The sequence below is a fragment of the Tachypleus tridentatus genome, chromosome 12, assembly GCF_004210375.1.
Source record: "Tachypleus tridentatus isolate NWPU-2018 chromosome 12, ASM421037v1, whole genome shotgun sequence".
NCBI classification, from domain to species: domain Eukaryota; kingdom Metazoa; phylum Arthropoda; class Merostomata; order Xiphosura; family Limulidae; genus Tachypleus; species Tachypleus tridentatus.
The window spans coordinates 134,362,840-134,384,079 of NC_134836.1; the positions used below are offsets into that span (position 1 = coordinate 134,362,840).

At 33.5% G+C, this 21,240-nt stretch overlaps 1 protein-coding gene across 2 annotated transcripts in view; it reads right to left on the reverse strand.

Moving 5' to 3' along the window:
- Window positions 1-6,823: 6,823 nt before the first annotated feature.
- The window catches only part of LOC143234747 (protein NipSnap homolog 3B-like), a 41,866-nt gene continuing 27,449 nt past the window's right edge, over window positions 6,824-21,240 (reverse strand). For both annotated transcript variants that reach the window (XM_076472323.1, XM_076472322.1), the window contains exon 7: window positions 6,824-6,961. The gene's annotated coding sequence lies outside the window, so the exon portion shown is untranslated. The remainder of the gene's footprint in view (window positions 6,962-21,240) is intronic.

Below are 21,240 nucleotides of genomic sequence, written 5' to 3' on the forward strand. Positions count from 1 at the left end.
TCAAACTGCACTATTTATAGTGACTCGCTTAGTGCTCTACTGGCCCTGGAATCACTTCACATTGGTTCACACTCTGTTCTTGCCGATATTCAAAACCAACTGGCCCATTTCTCTTTAACATCTACTTCTATCTTATTTTTCTGGATACCGGGCCACATTGGTATTTGCAGGAACGAGCTCACCAACATTGCAGCTAAATGTATCCACCCTGGCACTATAATGCTGTGCCTGTTCCATACATGGACTATGGTCCTATATTCAAGGCTTGGCTCTGTGCAGTTGGCAGTCGAGCTGGAGTGAGCAATGTGAAAACAAGCTTTTCCAAATAAAACCCTATATTGAACTTTGGCCGTCTTGCTTCCATAATGATCAGAAAGAGGAAGTTGTTCTAACTAGACCACACATTGGTCACAGTTTTCAACCCATCGTTTTCTTTTATCTGGAACTGATGCACCAATGTTTAGTCTGTGTGACACTTAGATCACAATAAACCACATTTTACTGTCTTGCCGTCATTATGACTCTCAGTGATGTCACCATTTTAAATATGTTCTGTTCCAAGGTTTATTTGTAATGTCAGACTGTTATTGGTGATGGTGACACTGTCCACCTTGGAAATGTTTTTAGTTTTTCAAAGTCCATTAATCTTTTTAATGCTAATTAAGTTAATTTATACATTAGACCTTTTTAATGTGATTCTATTTTAAGAATCAAAGTCCATTTAGTTTGAGTTGAAATTAGAAAATGGACATAACCTCAAATAACTCGAAACCACCAGGACTGGAAAGGCCAACTTCAGGTGACTGTGTGTGTGTTTTTTTAATACCAAAGCCACATCAGGCTATCTGCTACACCGAGGGGAAATTAGATGAATGACTCTTATGTTTGAACTACCCATTAGTCATCCTGGTGAGTTATAATAATTAAAATTTTCCTTCAAGTCTTTTAAAACTTGTATTACATTACTTTCTGAAAATGTCCATAATGTCAAATAACTTGAAACCAGGACTGGAAAGGCCAACTTCAGGTGACTAAAGCTGATGTTTGAACTTGCCTGTTAGTCATCCTGGGGAGTTATGATAATTAAAATTATGCTACAGAAAGTCCTTTACAAATTGTGTTACTGTAGTTTCTCTTACTGCTGTAAACTAGATGTAAAAATTGGATTTAAATTTTTTTGTTTTACCTTAATTCCTTTTTACGAATTTTAATAATCTTACTTTAATTTTAACTTTTTACTGGATGTTTGGTGCAGATAGCCTAGTAGTTCCTTCGTGCCATAAAACGCTAAACAACAACAAAAAATTTTTGTGTCGCACGACATGTATTAACTCCAATTTCTCAATATCAAAAATTTATAACTTCAATAATAGGCTTCTATAATTTCTGAAGAATTAGAAATACAAACTTAACACTTATGATGGACAAAGTAAGATATCTGATTGCATTTTGGGAAGGAATAGCAAAACTTTGTGGTACAAGATGTACAAGTATTGAAAAAATTAAGTTTTCTAACCATAACTTTGCATTCCCTATGAACTTCACCTATTTTTACAGGGTTTTAGGAGTAACATAGCCATTAGGGTAACATTAAAAAAAAATTAAGTTTCTATAATGACTATTGTTTAGAAACAGAAGTGAGCCATTAGATTTACATTAAGAAAAACATATAGCATTCTATAGTAAATATTATTGTGGTACAGGAATAAGCCATTAGGTTAATGTCATAAAGAGTGTTAAATTTCTGTAGTGACTATTACTAAGGCAAAGCAGTGAGCTGTGAGGTTAACATCATGAAGAAAGTGTCCAGTTTGTACAAGAATAGTTAGGTGATGCACTTTTTCTGAGTTTTTACCAATTGTATTTGAGGGATATCATCAATTACCAAAAATGATGCATGTACTTATGTTACCTGTGAATGAATGTTCTGGAGAATAAAGAAATTTCTGGCTTTGTATAGGAGTTAACTGTCCAGAAGGGTGAATGCAACAAAATCAACATAAGCTACTGGAAAAGTATTTGGTGTAGGGGTGAATACAACATATATATTTTGATTTGTTGCAGAACTTGTATCTACTAACCTTTAGGGGAGCACTGAAATCAACAAGTTGGAGTGATGGAAAGTGTGTGTATCAAAATTAACATACCATATAAAGTAATAGGTGTGACTAGGATGGAGTTGTTATAATGAAAGGTAAATGACAGATTGCTTCCTTGAAACTAATGCCTTGTGTTTAATTATTGCAAGATTTCAAAGGTTAAACCACTGACAGGTCAGTTGCAAAGATAGTGTGGAACAAGCATAGTCAAAATTAGAAGAAAAGGATAACAAAAAGAAAAATGAGTCGGAATATGAGGAGCAGCAGAACCACTATTAGTTTACATCAGGACAAGATGCAGCAAAGCAGAGAAAGAAATATCACTGACTGGTTAAGGGAGAACAGTAAACATGAATAGTGTGGTGGAAAATAGCAAATAGAAATTGGAGAACTGGCAAAACAGTAAAGTAAGAAAAACAAGCTAATCAAGGGTGAGAAAATAATAAAATCCTTTAAATAAGCTTGAACTCTGTACCTCAGAAAGCTTTCAGTCAATTCTGTTAGGCTTGATTCTTATATTAATTTCATCTTCCTATAAAATTGCCAGGAAATATTTTACTTTTAGGTAAAGTCATCTGTGTATGTTTTAGTTAAACACTTTTTTGTTTCAGGGAGCAAAACACTAAAAACTCATGCAAGTACTTATTTTATTGCATGTATTCAATTTCTGGTTACATAAACAGACCATAAGTTTGCTAGAAAAGATTCCACTACATAAAATACCAGCACATGAGGCAATCAGATAGTAACAAAATACCCCACTTTTATATGATAATATAACACAACTGTGAAGTTATTTTTATAATAAACCAGTATTTACTGAGTTCTTATCTTGATGTCTAAAATTCTTCATGATGAATTTCAATGTGAGGAATGTCTTTAGATTATCATTTTGCTATGCTGAAAATAGATTTTTGATAGATAAATACCTCATCTAAAACAAAATCTTTTCCTGATCTTCATCTGCCCTTTCACACATTGAAAAGAAATTTATTCTTGCTTGATTTACTTGCCTTTACACTAAGTTTCAGATGCTCATATAGCACACACAATGATCCTCCACCAATACAAAGAGCAGCTCACTCTCTCTGCATTATATGTTGTGTACCTCACTTTCAAGACTAAGCACTTCAGCTTACATAAAAAAGTGAAAATGGAAATTGTGTGAGAAAAGGTGTATCAGAAATCTATTTTTAATGTAGGAAAATAACTTCAGATACAATACATACCTTCCACACACAAAAGTTAAAATCCCATGAAGTAGGCAGAGGTATGAAGTAGCATAAAAGTAAGAGACTCCCCCATGGAAAGAATTCACAGAAATTTTAACAAGAATTTGCCTGTGAACAATTGAAATTCTGTGAAACAGGTGGCATTAAGAATCAAACCACAAAAGAAAGACCTTTGAAAACATTGAAGTTATAATCTCCTCAACCCCACCCAGACAGAAGAGGTTCCACTACCTGTCCTTAGTATTTTGAGATGGAAAACAGTTTCAAAGAATCTAATGAGCATATACAATGTAACATAACTAGGACAAGGAGACTGTGATCAATAGATATATACATAGATGAATCCTAACCAGCCCAAACAGATTCCACTATCAATCCATAGTACTACAAGATGGAGGACAGTGTATATACAATGTAACATGACCAGGACAAGCAGACTGTAAACAATATATGTAAAAGTGAACCCTAACCACAACTAAACAGAGTGCTAAACTGTGAACAACCAGAATTACTATGAAGAAGTAAGCTGGACAAATTTCTACATCAACCACAAACTTGATTATGAGGCAGTGTGTGATTTTCAACTGTATAAACAGGAATTCATCCTGTAGCCAATATTACAAGTAGGAAAACAACAAGATTACTTAAATACAAGACCAGAGAAACAACCACATGCACCCAGTATTACTAGTATATCATGGAATGCCTGGTTATCATACCTCTCACAACTGAGAAACACAGCACTAGACTGTATGAGAAAAGATCCCTTGAAGGAAGGAATAGAATTGTGAACAATTATTGAGGCGATGGCCACTGAAAATGAATTAACCCATAGAACAGAAACCAAGATATCTTAAAAGTATATAACAGAAAAATCCAGTCCCCACAGGATTTCACCTCACCTGTTGACTTCCAAGACAGTAACAAGCAAAAAAAATAAAGATAATGGGTACAAAAGTCACGATACAAATAAAAGGCTGAAGGGATGTAAGCAAGCAAAATTGACACGTTGATATGGGACCTGCTGACAAAAGCAAAACAGCCTCCAAAAACTGCATTATGCAAAAATAAAAGTCATCCCAAAAGGGACAACAAGGGAAGATGAACCCCTGAAAGTAGTGTGTTTTATGCCAACAAAACCCAAAACCAAACAAGCCAGAGAAGTATGGAAAGGCCGATACGGGCAGCCACACCTTGAAAGGTAAAACATTGAGGTAGATATTCCACGGGGGAGGCACGGCACACGAATCAAGCGAGATAAAAACCACAGTGAAGGAACCCAGAAAAAGAACAATAAAATCAGAATACAAAACACTGCTGTGTTCTTGAAATTGCTACAAAACATTTAAGGGGAGAACAAAATAATACAATTATTAACTTCCTGCTAAGGAGAAAGAACCATGACATGGGTGTTGTAGGAACAAACCCCTAAATGTAGATTATGTGGAGACAAATTGGTAGCCAACCCCATGAAATCCAGCAATCTTCAGACCTAAGTGTTCTCAGATTTCGAGTAGACATATTATAGTCATACATAAACGATTACCATATATGGGAGCTTCGACTGCATCAAAAAGTGAGGAATTGGATCTAAGCAAGCTCAGTCCTATGAAATAAACAAACATATCAGTGGTGTATCAATGAAGAAAAACAATATCCAAAACTTACTTAGATGAGGATTTATAAGAGTGTAATCACAAGTTATGTAACTAGCATTAATGACATATAACTTATCAACCAACCAATATCTCTAGCCAAAAAATATTCATTAATGTCAAACTGAAAAACTATCGCATGTATCTAGCAAACAAAGGAATCAAGAAAAGAAAATACTATTAAGATCTAACTAAACATCTACCGAAACTTACATAGAAAACAAATATCCAACTTATTGAAGTCAGAACACTGAATGATGTGACATGCTGAATGTGCCAGTGTGGAAATAACGACATGTCCACACAAAAGGCACTTGAGCCGTGCCTACTATGAATAAACAATCTGATTTATAGTATACAATTTGCAATACCAATAAGTCACTGGGAGAGCTGAAAGTAATAACAGGAGAACAGAATAAACCTTCATGGCAACTGTATCAAAAGAAATAAAACTAGCAAAATCACTTGCATCTTGAACATACGGAAAGCGAAAATATACTTCAACAATTTTGAACATAAAGAAGAAATGAGCACTCAATAAACTAAGGTGCATAATTCTTTGGCACAAAATGTTACTCCCATGGCTTGGGAAAGAAAAGTGTGTTTCCAAGAAAGAGCAGTAACTGTGCTGGGAACCACTAGAAACAGCAAATGTTGAAAACAGAGTAATGGGTATGAAACAGAAAATCAAAATCTGTATTACAACATACTGGGAGATAGACTGGGTACACAATAACAAATGTTGAAAACAAAGTAATGGGTGTGAAACAGAAAATCAAAATCTGTATTACGACATACTGCGAGATAGACTGTGTACACAATAACAAATGTTGAAAACAAAGTAATGGGTGTGAAATAGAAAATCAAAATATGTATCACGATATACTGCGAGATAGACTGGGTACACAATTTTTAAAATAATCATGTGTTGGCAGTTTGGAAAACTAAAATTAAGTAAGAAACATCTCCAACTCATATGGTGTTAAGAAAGAAATTGAGGTAAATGAAATGTAATACAGAGGAAGCCAGTTGTTCTGAGAGTTTGTGTCACATTCCTGTTGATGTAGAACTGTCCCAGGTGCTATGTACACTAGACAAACAGCTCAAACTGACAAGTGTAAAGGTTAGTGAACTGAGCAAGAAATTTTTTTTAAAAGCATTAGAAGAAAATTAAGAGAAGCTTTTGTGTAAAAAGAGAACCGTATCATATCAGAATTATACATACCTTTCTGTTGTAAATATAATAAGTAATGTGGAAGGAGGGACAGTAGAGGTATGTATCATATCAGAACTACTAAGTTCATGTCTTAATATCCAAACATTCATGGTGACAACTATTACTTTAAAGATCTAAAACCAAAAACTGAATTTATGTCTTGATATGCAAACACTCATGGTAATAACTGTTAATTTAAAGAAGGTCTTTTATCTAGAACTGAGTTCGTGTCTTAATATCCAAGCATTCATGGTGATAACTGTTAATTTAAAGAAGGTTTTTATCTAAAATTGAGTTTATGTCTTGTTACTCAAACATTCATGGTGATAACTGTTAATATAAAGAAGGTCTTGAACCAAGAACTGAGTTTATATCATAATATCCAACCATTTATGGTGGTAACTGTTAATTTAAAGAAGGTCTTTAACCAAGAACTGAATTTATGTCTTAATATCCAAACATTCATGGTAATAACTATTAATTTAAAGGTCTTATACAAGAACTGAGTTCGTATCTTGATGACAAAATGTCCTTCATGATAATTATCATTTTAAAGAACATCTTTATGTAATAAGTTCATGTCTTGATGTTCAAACTTTTTGTTGAGAATTTTTTAAGCTAAATAAAACATTTTTATAGCAGCCAAATTGGTGTCTATAAAATTCAGCACCATCATAATCTTTAAGTGAAGCATATCTCTGTCATTAGCAGGTGAGCTCACGTTTTCCATCTGTGTTCCAAGTATACAGAAATTCTATTCTGTATAAAATAAACAAAAAATATATGATAAATATTTTAAATAAAATATTAACTACTGAATGACATTATTTCAACTTATTATTATACAACTGTTAATATATATTAATAGCCATCACCACCTAGTCTTCACATCTATTTAGTTCAACATATATTCTAGTTTGTTAAGTATATCACTGTATGTTTTAAAAAATTAATTCAGTATAATGCTATTAACGTCTGTGATGAAGACAAACTGTTGAGTTCTGTAGTTGGCAAAATAAAAGCTCTTAGTTTTATATGTTAATGCTTTTCATATAAGTTTAATATACACAAACCTTGTAATAAATATCCACAGATAATAATCTGAAAAATCCACTTTCATTATCAAAAAACATCCTATCCAAAATTGAGAGAAACACATACACAACAATACTAGAAAAATTCATTGACCAAAGATGAAAATCTCTTTCTACCAAACTGCAGTACATGACTTAAATAAAGTATTGATTAAATATGTTTAAACAAGACCTTATACAGGCTGTTAAGTAATCCATAATATACCTAAATGGTGTATATCTTCCATGGTAAACAACATTAATATTTATAGTGTTGAAACTGGCAGAAAAATAAGTTGAACGAAGATTTAGTGGTGACTATCTGCCATACTAAAGTACATTACCATTTAATGCATATAAAAAGGTAGTAAAATGGACTGAAACAAGATCTAGTGGTGTATATCTACCATAGTAAAGTCCAATAACATTTATTGAATTGAAATTCGTGGAAAAATAACCTAAAACAAGATATAGTGGTGTATAGCTACCATGGTAAAGTACATTAACATTTATTGTATTAAAATTGGCACAAAAATAAGTTCAACCAAACTGTAGAGCTGTTTATATATCATGCTAAAATACATTAACATTTAAGGTATTTAAACTGGTAGAAATATAAACTGAAACAAGATCTAACGGTGTATCTCTACCATGATAAAATACATTAACATTTATTGTATTTAAACTGGTAGAAATATAAACTGAAACAAGATCTAACGGTGTATCTCTACCATGATAAAATACATTAACATTTAACGTATTTAAACTGGTAGAAATATAAACTGAAACAAGATCTAATGGTGTATCTCTACCATGATAAAATACATTAACATTTATTGTATTTAAACTGGTAGAAATCTAAACTGAAACAAGATCTAACGGTGTATCTCTACCATGATAAAATACATTAACATGTAACGTATTTAAACTGGTAGAAATATAAACTGAAAGAAGATCTAACGGTGCATCATTACCATGATAAAATACATTAACATTTATTGTATTGAAATTGGCTGAAAAATAAATTGAACCAAGATCTAGTGGTGTCTATCTACCACACTAAAATACATTAACATTTAACGTATTTAAACTGGTAGAAATATAAACTGAAACAAGATCTAACGGTGTATCTCTACATGATAAAATACATTAACATTTATTGTATTGAAATTGGCTGAAAAATAAATTGAACCAAGATCTAGTGGTGTCTATCTACCACACTAAAATACATTAACATTTAATGTATTTAAACTGGTAGAAATATAAACTGAAACAATATCTAACGGTGTATCTCTACATGATAAAATACATTAACATTTATTGTATTGAAATTGGCTGAAAAATAAACTGAACCAAGATCTAATGGTGTCAATCTACCACACTAAAATACATTAACATTTAACGTATTTAAACTGGTAGAAATATAAACTAAAACAAGATCTAATGGTGTATCTCTACCATGATAAAATACATTAACATTTATTGTATTGAAATTGGCTGAAAAATAAACTGAACCAAGATCTAGTGACGTCTATCTACCATGGTAAAGTATATTAACATTCTTGTATTGAAATTGGTAGAAAAATAAATTGAAACAAGATATAGTAATGTATATCTATCATGGTAAAGTACATTAACATATACTGTACTGAAATTGGTAGAAAAATAAGTTGAACCAAGATCTACTGGTGTCTATCCACCACATTAAAAAACATTAAAATTTAACATATTTAAAAAGAAGACAAATGGACTGAAATGAGACCAAGTGGTATCAATCTGCTATGGTAAAGTACAAATAACCTTTAATCTTTTTAAATTTGAAGAAAAATAAACTGAACGAATATCTAGTTGTGTCTATCTACCATGCTAAAATACATTAACATTTAACATATTTAAACTGGTAGGAATATAAACTGAAACAACATCTAATGGTGTATACCTACCATTGTTAAGTACATTAACATTTATTGTATTGGAATTGAGTGAAAAATAAGTTGAACCAAGATCCAGTTGTGTCAATGTAATATGGTAAAGAACAATCACCTTTAATGTTGTTAAATTTGAAGAAGAATAAACTGAACCAAGATCTCGTGGTGTCTTTCTACCATGATAAAGTATGTTAACATTATTTGTATTGAAATTGGCACAAAAATAAGTTGAACTAAGATTTGATGGTGTCTATCTACCACACAAAAATATGTTAACATTTAATGCATTTGAGCTGGTAAGAAAATAGACTGAAGCAAGACCTAGTGGGTTTAACTTGTTTAAACTGGTAGAAAAACTGATGAAAACAAGAGCTAGTGGTGCCTACCTACCATGGTAAAGTACATTAAATTTTTGAATTGAAATTGGTAAAAAAATAAACTGAAACAAGATATAGTGGTGTATGTCTACCATGGTAAAGTACATTAATGTTTATTGTGTTGAAATTGGCAGAAAAATAGGTTGAACCAAGATCTAGTGGTGTCTATCTACCACACAAAAATACATTAACATTTAATGCATTTAAGCTGGTAAGAAATAGACTGAAGCAAGACCTAGTGGGATCTATCTACTATGCTAAAGTACATTAACATTTAACTTATTTAAACTGGTAGAAAAATGGACTGAAACAAGATCTAATAGTGTATATCTACCAAGATAAAGTACATTAATATTTATTGTATTTAAACAGGTAGAAAATTGGACTGAAACAAGAACTAGTGGTGTATATCTACATGGTAAAGTACATTAACATTTATTGCATTAAATTGGCAGTAAACTAAGTTGAACCAAGATCTAGTGGCATCTTTCTACCATGCTAACATATATTAATATTTAACGTATTTGAACAGGTAGAAAAATAAACTGAAACACGACTAGTGGTTCTATCCACCATGGTGAAGTACATTAACATTTATTGCATTTAAATTGGTAAGAAGATAACTTGAGATATGTTCCTGTAAAGTTTATTTAGCAATCTCAAGTACGTTAACCAAATCCATAATTATCAACTATTATTTTTATTTCTAATTCTATAATAAACTTATTTTATTGTGAGACTGTTATGCAGTGCCTCTAATGCATTTCTGTGTTTAGAACATAAATTTGAAGAGCATCTTTAACTAATGCAAACATTTTCGTTATATAATTTCACCTACTGAAATTTTAAGAAGAAATTTTAATACATGGACTGTACTCATTATTTTTACAAATGATACTGGTGTGATTATTTTAGAACAAACTATTATGTAATGTTACAGTCACTTCTCTCATCAATAATTTAGACTGTTCTTCACATTTAATCTGCAGAAAATATGTTTTGAATGTTATAATTTTGCCACACTAAAAATGTGTTTCCAATAGGTACTTACCTCCTCTCACAAAAATGGGAATTCTCATCCAGTGCTGCTCCATATATAGAAAAAAAATAAATTTGTGCATGCCACAAGCCTTTAAACTTGTCCCCATCTGGAATTGACATATACCAATGTGTTTCATACACAAATTATCATACGACAACCCTCCACCAATAAGAGCATGATACACACTCGTGATGTATGTGACTCCCTCTATTCAGTTCTAGAGAACTATACTTTTGAGTGTTTCTAGTAAATGTAAGCATTGATTTACAGTGAGGAGGAAGGGTGAAAAAGAGGTAAGTACCTATCGGAAATATATTTCCAGTATAGGAAAATAATATCTTCTGATATTTTACCTTACCTCCTCTCACACAGACAGAATCCCATCCTGAATAGTGGAAGGACTGGTGCAAAGGAAAAAAAAAATTCCCCAAAAGTGTCCTGAGGACACTTCCCAAAAGGAGATCTTTGTGGTCAAAGATCCTACACTGGAGACTATACCATTTCTGACCCAGGTATACTTTTCACCCATTGTGGAACGATTTCACTTATATGGGTGAAAAGATGAAGAAGCACACAGAAATAGGAGGTAACTATGTCAGGATAGTGATACAAACCACACATTATTTATTAAACTAAATACCTGAGAACACAAAAGTCAGTGAAATTAAAGGATGTGTCCCTAAATATAGAGTGGCTAGGATTTGACAGACTGTGCATAGTTAATTAATTACATTGTAAACCCATGTCTCTCAGAACTAACATTCATGCAGGGTTAGGTGAGGATTATACTGTTAAGTAGCAACTATAATTCAAACATGGCCATCGAGTACCAACATCAATGTGGGTTTAGGAAATAAGATTGTACATGCAACAAGTAAACTAAAATCCAAAATCTAGACATCTAGTATGAGTAGGAAGAGAATCGTACCATCTTCACTTCAAGTTCTAGATACTGGAGGAATCTTGTAACCTCCCAATAGATGAATAAGCATATGATAACAGTGTAAGAAATTGAATTATTGTTCCAGTAACACCATATCCCACATTGAAAAGATGTCTGTGTAATGTATATACCATCCTACTAAAATACATAATTACTGGAACTACCCCAAGAACAGAAGCATCCTCAGAATAATAAGCATCAAGGGACTGTGGAAAAGTAAGAGCTGTGGTAATATGCTAGTACCTACACCATAACCCACAATGCTAGTAACCCACTACCTGGAAGGAGTATCAACAGTGAGGGAATACAAACACCTGTGATACATGTGTGAAGACATGTTTATTGGTTCAGTTCTAAATCCAAATCCTAGGTGATGGGGTGAATTGCAATTTTGACAGCTCACTCCCATTTTGCGTGGTAGATATCTCGTCATCTACACCAGCAGATCACCACTGCCCTACTCTCAACCTAGTGGTTTTATAATCATTTATATATGTTACTTGTATTCACACCATTCAGGAGGATATCTCCACAGTCCACCACCCCCACAGGCTGGAACTAGAATTTGGTAAGGACTGTCAAACTCCACTAGAAGTAAAAGTGGACAAAATGGTGGTGGAGAGAAATAACAATATGTGAGACAGTGCAATGGGTAAATATGAAACCCCATTTTGAGAAGCAGACCATATCAATTTATTCAATACAAGACTAAACAGGGATGGACAACTATCACCTGAGTACAATCTGGAATGTGCAAATTTATGAAGCAAACCTCTCACAAAAATAAACCTACAAGTGATCTTGTGGAACTCTCCATATCTGCACATGACCATGAAATCATAATATGAATATCAACTTAGGTCTTACAGTGTAAATATGACTGTTTAAAGAATACCTTGTCAGGCACCATTTGTCACAGAGTGGAATCCAGAAATAAAAAGACAGACATTCCCCTAACTAAACTAAACTAAACTAACGTGGCAGGGGTTCAGTTTAGAGAGAGAGAAATCCGAAGAGTTCTCTCTCCAACTGGGGTGTTCAGGAACTTTGTAGTTCCTCTTCGTCCCCTTTCGTGAATTGTTATTAGGATTAAGTGGTGGTTTTTTATTATTATTATTATTTTAATAAATTAATTATCGTTATTATTCTTTGACTTTTTGGGTGGGGAATGTCTCACTAAATGGTCTTTTGGGTGGAGGCAAAGGTGGCAGTGGAAAGAAGGAAAGGTCGGGACCTGTCTCGAAAAGAAAAAGTTGGGTAGATGTGAACATGAATGTAATTCATTCAAGTTCAGATCAAATCAAACGGCCTGATTCTGGGTCTGGCAAAAGGTTGCCTGGGCTGGGATCTAGAAATCCAATGCCTGAAGATTTTGATGTGGGGAAACGGGAGTACCCGAGAAAACCCACTTTCACCCGACAGGCGCGAAAGTTTTGCCTGTCGTGTGCCCTGTACCTGAAAAAAAAAAAAGAATTCATGTTAATAACATAGTTTTATGTATTTAGACTCTTTGTTGAGTGGATTGTGATTCTTGAAATATGTTGTATGGTGATATGTATTTTGTTGGTGCACTTGATAATTTGTGTAGTGATGCCGTTAGTTTGTTTCTGTTTTCTGCTTTTCGATAATATTTCATAGAAAGTTCTGTTATTCTATCTCTTATAGTTGGTAAATTACTAATTTGGTGTAGATAATTTGTTGGTGTAAAAGATGGTAAACTGAATGCGGATTTTAATATTTTGTTTTGTTGCACTTGGATTTTTTGGAGTGTGTTGTTTGACATGTTGTATGTTACTTGACATCCGTACTCTATTAGTGGACGGATGTAAGCCTTGTATATTTGTATAATGGTGTTCGGTGCGCATTTTGATTGTTTACCAGTTATAGTCTTTAGATATGAAATCCTTTTCTTATTGATGAGTGTATATTGTTTATGTGTTTTTCCATGTTAGTTTTGTGTCGAAAGTGGCGCCAAGGAATGTGATGTTTTTGCTCATGTTGATGGTTGTGTTTCCAAGTGATAGATTTATTTTTCTAGATTTTTCTTTGCTTCTTTAGTTTTCTATAGAAGGTGATTGCTTGTGTTTTGTCGGATTTAACACGACCCTCCACTTGTTGCTCCATGTTGAGACGTTGTTTAGCGATTCTTGTGCACGCGAGACATGGCCATTACTGGGTTTCTGGAGGTGCTCCAGATTGCGATGTCATCTGCGTATTGTGAATTGTGTGTGTATGTTAGATTTGGAAAAGGTATGTCACTGACGAAAATTATGTAAAGAAGTGGAGAGGACTGATCCTTGGGGCACTCCTGCCGTTATATTAAATAAGTTGGATATGGTTTTATTGACTTTTACTTGTGCTGTTCTATTGGTTAAAAAATTTGAAATCCATTTGACTATCGTAGGATTTATTTGTAGGTGGTTTAGTTTGTATATGATGGCATTGTGCCAAACGCTGTCGAATGCTTTTTTGACATCTAGGAATACCCGATGGTTACTTGATTGTTGTTGTAAGCTTTGTATATTGATTCGGTGAGTCGTGTGAGGTGATCTGTTGTTTGTCTATTTTTCTGGAGGCATTTTGAGATTCTGGAAGGATGTTGTTTGATTCGCAAAAAATGGAGAGCGGTTGGAGATAATTCTCTCCATCAGTTTGCCAAGGCAGCTTAACAGACTGATGGGGCGGAAATTATCTGGATTTGTTCTGTTAGTTTGTTTCTTGGGGATCGTTGTTATGATGGCTTTTTTCCATGTGTCAGGGTAATACCCTGTCGCTAATGAAATGTTCATGATGTTTGTGAGGTGTTGTAGTAGGAGAGTGGAACTTTTTTGAGAATAATATTTGGTATTTGGTCATGTCCGGGAAGTGTTCTTCAAGTTTTTGATATTAATCTTTAGTTGGTTATGGTTATTTTTCTATTGATTGAATTTGAGTATGCTTCTAGTGTCTCTCGGAAATCCTGGTGAGAATGAAGCTTGGTTTGCATTTATGTAGTTGTTGACATGGTGTTGGTGTTGTGTGTCGAAATCTACTGAGTTTAAATCGCTAAAAGCGGATTTGTAATAGTCAGCTAATAAGTCAGCTTTCTCTTCGTCCGTCCTTGCGATTTTATTGTTGTGTGTGATGTGTTGTAACATGTGGTTTGTGTTTTTGTCTGGCCTTAATACTCTTGAATTTTTCCAGAATTCTTTTGGGTTTTTCTTGGTTTTCTAAGTTCTTGCAGAAGTTATGCCAATTGTTTTCTCTGACTTTTTTAATTTCTTGTTTAATTTTTGTATTTGTTCTATTGATTTCTGTTTTAATGTGTGGATCACGTGTGATGTAGTGTATTCGTCGTAATTGTCTGCGTTTGAGTATTAGTCGTGAATTTCTGGTGTTAGAGTCCATTGAATAAGTGATTGTTTTCTTTTGATTTAGGAATTGTGTTTTTGTGGCTTTCTTTATGGCTTCTGTAATTTGATCAACATATTTGTCTAGTTCTGTTTTGTTGTTTACATGTTCGATTGGGTGGGGTAGGTATGAGTCCAGAGAGGCATTAAAAGTGAGCCAGTCTGTTTCAGTGTAGGTGTATGAAGGAGTCACGCACGCCACAGCCGGTGGCTGGGTGAATCATACATGATATGGGGAAGTGGTCGCTGGTGATTTCATCATGCACTTTAAAGTTAGATATTCTATTAACCATGTCCTTGGGAGCGATGATGAAATCGAGTACATCATATGAGCCGTTGGCTGAGAAGTGTGTAGGTGTATTGTCATTAATTAAGTGCATTTTATTGCTAGAAATAAAATTTTTTATGCAGGATCCTCTGCGTGTGTCTCTGTTACCCCTTAATTCTGTGTGCGGTGAATTAAAGTCTCCAATAATAATTGGTTTGGGTTTACGATTAACACATTTTTGAAGGAAGTTAATGTCGATATTTTTGGTTGGTGAGCAATATATGGCTAGACATTCCCCTGGAAAAAGAAGAGGTATATATACTTATCTAGTCACAGTCTCATGAATGAGTGAAGACTGACAACAGGTGGACAATGATACCCCAACAAGGAAGAAACAGCTACCCCAAACACAGAATGGGTGATGAATGTATGAGTTTTTGTAGACCCAGTATATATACTGGTATATAAGAGGTACATATACTTATCTAGTCACAGTCTCATGAATGAGTGAAGACTGACAACAGGTGGACAATGATACCCCAACAAGGAAGAAACAGCTACCCCAAACACAGAACGGGTGATGAATGTATGAGTTTTTGTAGACCCAGTATATATACTGGTATATAAGAGGTACATATACTTATCTAGTCAGAGTCTCATGAATGAGTGAAGACTGACAACAGGTGGACAATGATACCCCAACAAGGAAGAAACAGCTACCCCAAACACAGAATGGGTGATGAATGTATGAGTTTTTGTAGACCCAGTATATATACTGGTATATAAGAGGTATATATACTTATCTAGTCACAGTCTCATGAATGAGTGAAGACTGACAACAGGTGGACAATGATACCCCAACAAGGAAGAAACAGCTACCCCAAACACAGAACGGGTGATGAATGTATGAGTTTTTGTAGACCCAGTATATATACTGGTATATAAGAGGTATATATACTTATCTAGTCACAGTCTCATGAATGAGTGAAGACTGACAACAGGTGGACAATGATACCCCAACAAGGAAGAAACAGCTACCCCAAACACAGAATGGGTGATGAATGTATGAGTTTTTGTAGACCCAGTATATATACTGGTATATAAGAGGTATATATACTTATCTAGTCACAGTCTCATGAATGAGTGAAGACTGACAACAGGTGGACAATGATACCCCAACAAGGAAGAAACAGCTACCCCAAACACAGAATGGGTGATGAATGTATGAGTTTTTGTTGACCCAGTGCTCAACATAGGAAATACCTCCTATGTAAACCTGCAAGGAAAAGGGAAGATGCATTATCACAGTAAAGACACCAAGAAGGAGAAAAGGAATAAAAAGCCAATTGAATCATAATCTAAACCCAATGGAGGAAAGACAAAAATTAGAAACAAAGAAGTGGAGTAAGGGAAGAAAACCATGGAAAATGAATGGATCAGAAAGAAGCATTGAAAACAATGAAGCAACCCACAACATGTACTGGATAGAGAAGAAATGTGGAATATGGTAAGAAATAAAAAGAGTAAAACAAATCACATCAGCCACTAAAGTGTAGGGCTAATAAAATTGATCAAAAAAAAAAGGATAAGAGTCTGTATCTTGGGCATTCCCAGTCATGCAGAAACAATTGAGGTGGGACTGATCAAGCATCAAGTAAACAAGATGAATGAAAACATCTGTAGGTAAGACAGGCAGGTGCAGAACATATAAAGGTGATAATATCTCAGAATGAAACATAAAAAAAATTTAATATAGGATTGCAGATACCTCACATGGTGTTCAAAAGTAGTCTCAAAAACTGACCATAAGACCCTTTTAACAGCAATGAATCCACAAATGGAGGGGACAAACTGAATATCACAAGTAACCCAGTATGGAGAAAAGAAAGAGATATCCCACAAAATTCCCAAAGAATAAGAAGAAAACTGTAGAAAGGAAAAGGAAGATAAACATTAACTGTAAAAAAAAAGCTGAAAAAAACTAGGTAAGGGGTAAAATGGATAGGTTTAACAGATGCAAATGATATACAATCAGGAATAAAGTCTGCCTGATGGTAAGTTAAGGCAAAAAGAATTAAAGCATGTATAGGGTGAAACTTGTAAGTTGTAAGTATCCACTCTTAAGAGAGACACACACAAATCATCATGAAACAAGTCATGAGAAGAGGAATATACTGTCAAAAATGTCTGAAAAACTAAGATACACCCTGCATATTCTGCAGCAGAGGGCTGGAAGGCAATCCATGATAAGGTGAAAGAAAGCTGACAAAATCTAGAATGTCTGAAATGAGTTTGAAAAGAAGGCAAGCAAGATTGGAAGCTGGTAGCATGAACCCTAGTTCCCATGGGACCTCATAAGTAAAATTAATGGTGAGAAGTATAAACTGTAAAAAAGACAAAAATGAAATGGTGGAAATGTTAAAAAATTGTGTAGTTAAGTATATGTATGTACATAATGATACGTATTAAAGAAAAGATATTTAACCTAATTGTTGATTAACCCATAAATAAACCCAAGGTTAAACCAAAAATAAGACATGCTTATTAAGCCCAATCAAACAGATACTGAACCTAATTATAGACTAACCTGGAATTAAAACTACGGGTAAACCAAAAATAAAAAAAAACTGGTAAAGCCTAACTGAACAGTACATAACAAAGGATATCCCAAAACACTAAAATAAAACTAAACTAAACAATAAGTGTGTACAATATTGGGAGAAATTTCTGTGAACTGCAGCTCAAAGGTTCCACACAAACTAAATGAAGAGGCAAAAAAAACAATACAGTTAAACTAATGATTGATATACCCAGTATGATGAATTACAGATAATCCTAAAATACACCATTGTGCAAATTAATTGAAACAAATGGTCATCTTACAATATTTTCAGCATGGCAGCCGATGTAGGCTCGCTGAACCCATTGATTTCCTTTAATAGTCATTTTTTCACACAGACGGCATCATTAGATGTGTTTTGCAGTACGGTCAATCTATTTTTGGGATATACAACAAAATTTTGAGGAATATTACGTCATTCGAAATTGTGTTAGAAGGGCAAGGAGACTAGTCAGAAATCAACTTCTTACCAACTTAATGAAGAAAAAACGGTATCAATGTGGTCTGAAATACAAGAACTGGTCGCAAGAACAATGGAGGAAGGTGTTATTCAGTGAGAAGACTCATTTCTTCATACAGGGTCAAAGAAGTCTGCATGTTCGCAGATCTCCAGGTGAGAAACTTCGAGAATCTCACATCAATCAGTTCGTAAAACATCCCTTGAAGAAGATGTTTTGGGGCTTTTTCAGCTACTATGGCATCAAAGGCTTACATATCGTAGAAGGTATGATGCGAGGACCACAGTACATCGAAGTTTTGCAGAGAAGAGTCGTTCCAGAATTGAAAAAGAGATTTCAAGATGAATCTGGCATTTTTCAGCAAGATCTGGCTCCATGCCACATATTGAAACTTGTGAAGAATTTTATGACTACAACACGAATAAAGGTGCTGGACTGGCCTGGAAACTCTCCAGACTTAAATCCTATTGAAAATCTTTGGGCAATCTGTAAAGAAAGACATCAGGGAAAAGACTGTACTACGAAAGATAAACTAATTGAGGTCATAATTAAGGTGTAGTACTGAAATCCAAAAATTAGTAAAGATTGCAGTCAACTTGTGGACTCGATGCCAAAGCGGATTAATGATCTTCTGAAAAATAAAGGCGATCATATCATGTATTAACTTCTGAGTAATTTTTGGATTCTCAGAAATAAAACGCAAAAAATTGAAAAAAATTGTAATTTTCTGTCTTGTTTCAATTAATTTGCACAAGGGTGTAACAATGACCATGGTAAGCCTAAGCATATGATAGAGGAGAAAAGATATAATTAACACTAATTGCTAAACTGAATTTGACTATGAATATTAACCAATCTTATGACCCTTATGTTACAGAGCCCAAATAACTACAGTAATAATATTAAATATAAAATAATTCACAAACCATAAGAGTGGAACATCTTATTTTTCCAAACTTGATATGAGGCCTGATGAATTGAAAGTCAGCACACTGGACAATCGCTCTCTCAATGAACAATGAAGTAGAGCCAAATATCTTCCGACAGAGTACCCATGACCTAAAGCTTGTGTAAACTTGCTAATAAAATATATAACCTCCTACATGGTAATGTGGAATTCATAATGCGAAACAAATAACCAAATATAACTGCATGAACAGAAATGCATACAAAGTTTTTGTAATGAAGTAATAAGTTCTGTAACTGAATAGAAAACTAAAATAGTTCTACTTTAGAATAACTCAGCAAATATTACCACTGTATAATAAAAAGTAAACTTGATGCGAGAAATAATATAAAAATATAAAAGCTAGACACTTGAAGAGAGCACAAACTAAACATTACAACATGAATACTGCCAACTGAGAAGTGATAGTTCAGTAGAATTGAATAGAGAGAGTCACATACATCAAGTGAATATGTAACACTCTTATTGTTGGAGAGTTGTTGCATGATAATTTGCATGCTAAATGTACTGGAGTTGTGGAGAAGTTACAAAGCTTGTGGTTTGTGCAAAAAAAATTGTTCATATAGAGAGAAGCACTGAACAACAATAACTATTTATATGAAAAGAGGTAATATATCTTATTAGAAATTCTCGATATTTTGTTCTAATCTGTATTATAATAAGTTAGAAACATTCTCAGTATTCTGTTCTAATCTGCATATTGGTAAATTATGAACATTCTCACTATTTTGTTCTAGTTTGCACTATAGCAAGGAATATTCTCACTATTTTGTTCTAATCTGCATTATTGTAAGGTATATTCTCATTATTTTGTTCTATTCTTAATTATGGTAAGTTAGAAATATTCTCACAGTTTCATTCTAATTTGCATTATTATAAATTGGGAACATTCTCATTATTTTGTTCTTTTTTTGCATGATAGAAAGGAACATTCTCACTATTTTGTTCTATTATGCATAATAATAAGTTTGAAATATTCTCACAGTTTCGTTCTAATCTGTATTATAATAAATTGGGAACATTCTCATTATTTTGTTCTATTCTGCATGATAGTTAGAAACATTCTCACTATTTTGTTTGTTCTGCATTATAGTAAAGAATATTCTCATAATTTTGTTCTATTATTAGTTATAGTAAGCCATATTCTCACTGTTTTGTTCTATTCTTAGTTATAGTAAGCCATATTCTCACTGTTTTGTTCTATTCTTAATTATATTAAGCCATATTCTCATTGTTTTGTTCTATTCTTAGTTATAGTAAGCCATATTCTCACTGTTTTGTTCTATTCTTAGTTATAGTAAGCCATATTCTCACTGCTTTGTTCTATTCTTAGTTATAGTAAGCCATATTCTCACTGTTTTGTTCTATTCTTAGTTATAGTAAGCCATATTCTCACTGTTTTGTTCTATTCTTAGTTATAGTAAGCCATATTCTCACTGCTTTGTTCTATTCTTAATTATATTAAGCCATATTCTCATTGTTTTGTTCTATTCTTAGTTATAGTAAGCCATATTCTCACTGTTTTTTTCTATTCTTAGTTATAGTAAGCCATATTCTCACTGTTTTGTTCTATTCTTAGTTATAGTAAGCCATATTCTCACTGTTTTGTTCTATTCTGCATTATAGCAAGGTCTATTCTCACTGTTTTGTTCTATTCTGCATTATAATAAGAAATATTCTATTTTGTTCTATTTGCATTATAGTAAATTAGGAACATTGTCACTCTTTTGTTTTATTCTCCATTATAGTAAGGAATACTCTCACTGTTTTGTTCTATTGTGCATGATAGTAAGGAATACTCTCACTGTTTTGTTCTGTTCTGCCTTATAGTAAGGAATACTCTCACTGTTTTGTTCTATTGTGCATGATAGTAAGGAATACTCTCACTGTTTTGTTCTGTTCTGCCTTATAGTAAGGAATACCCTCACTGTTTTGTTCTATTGTGCATGATAGTAAGGATTACTTTCACTATT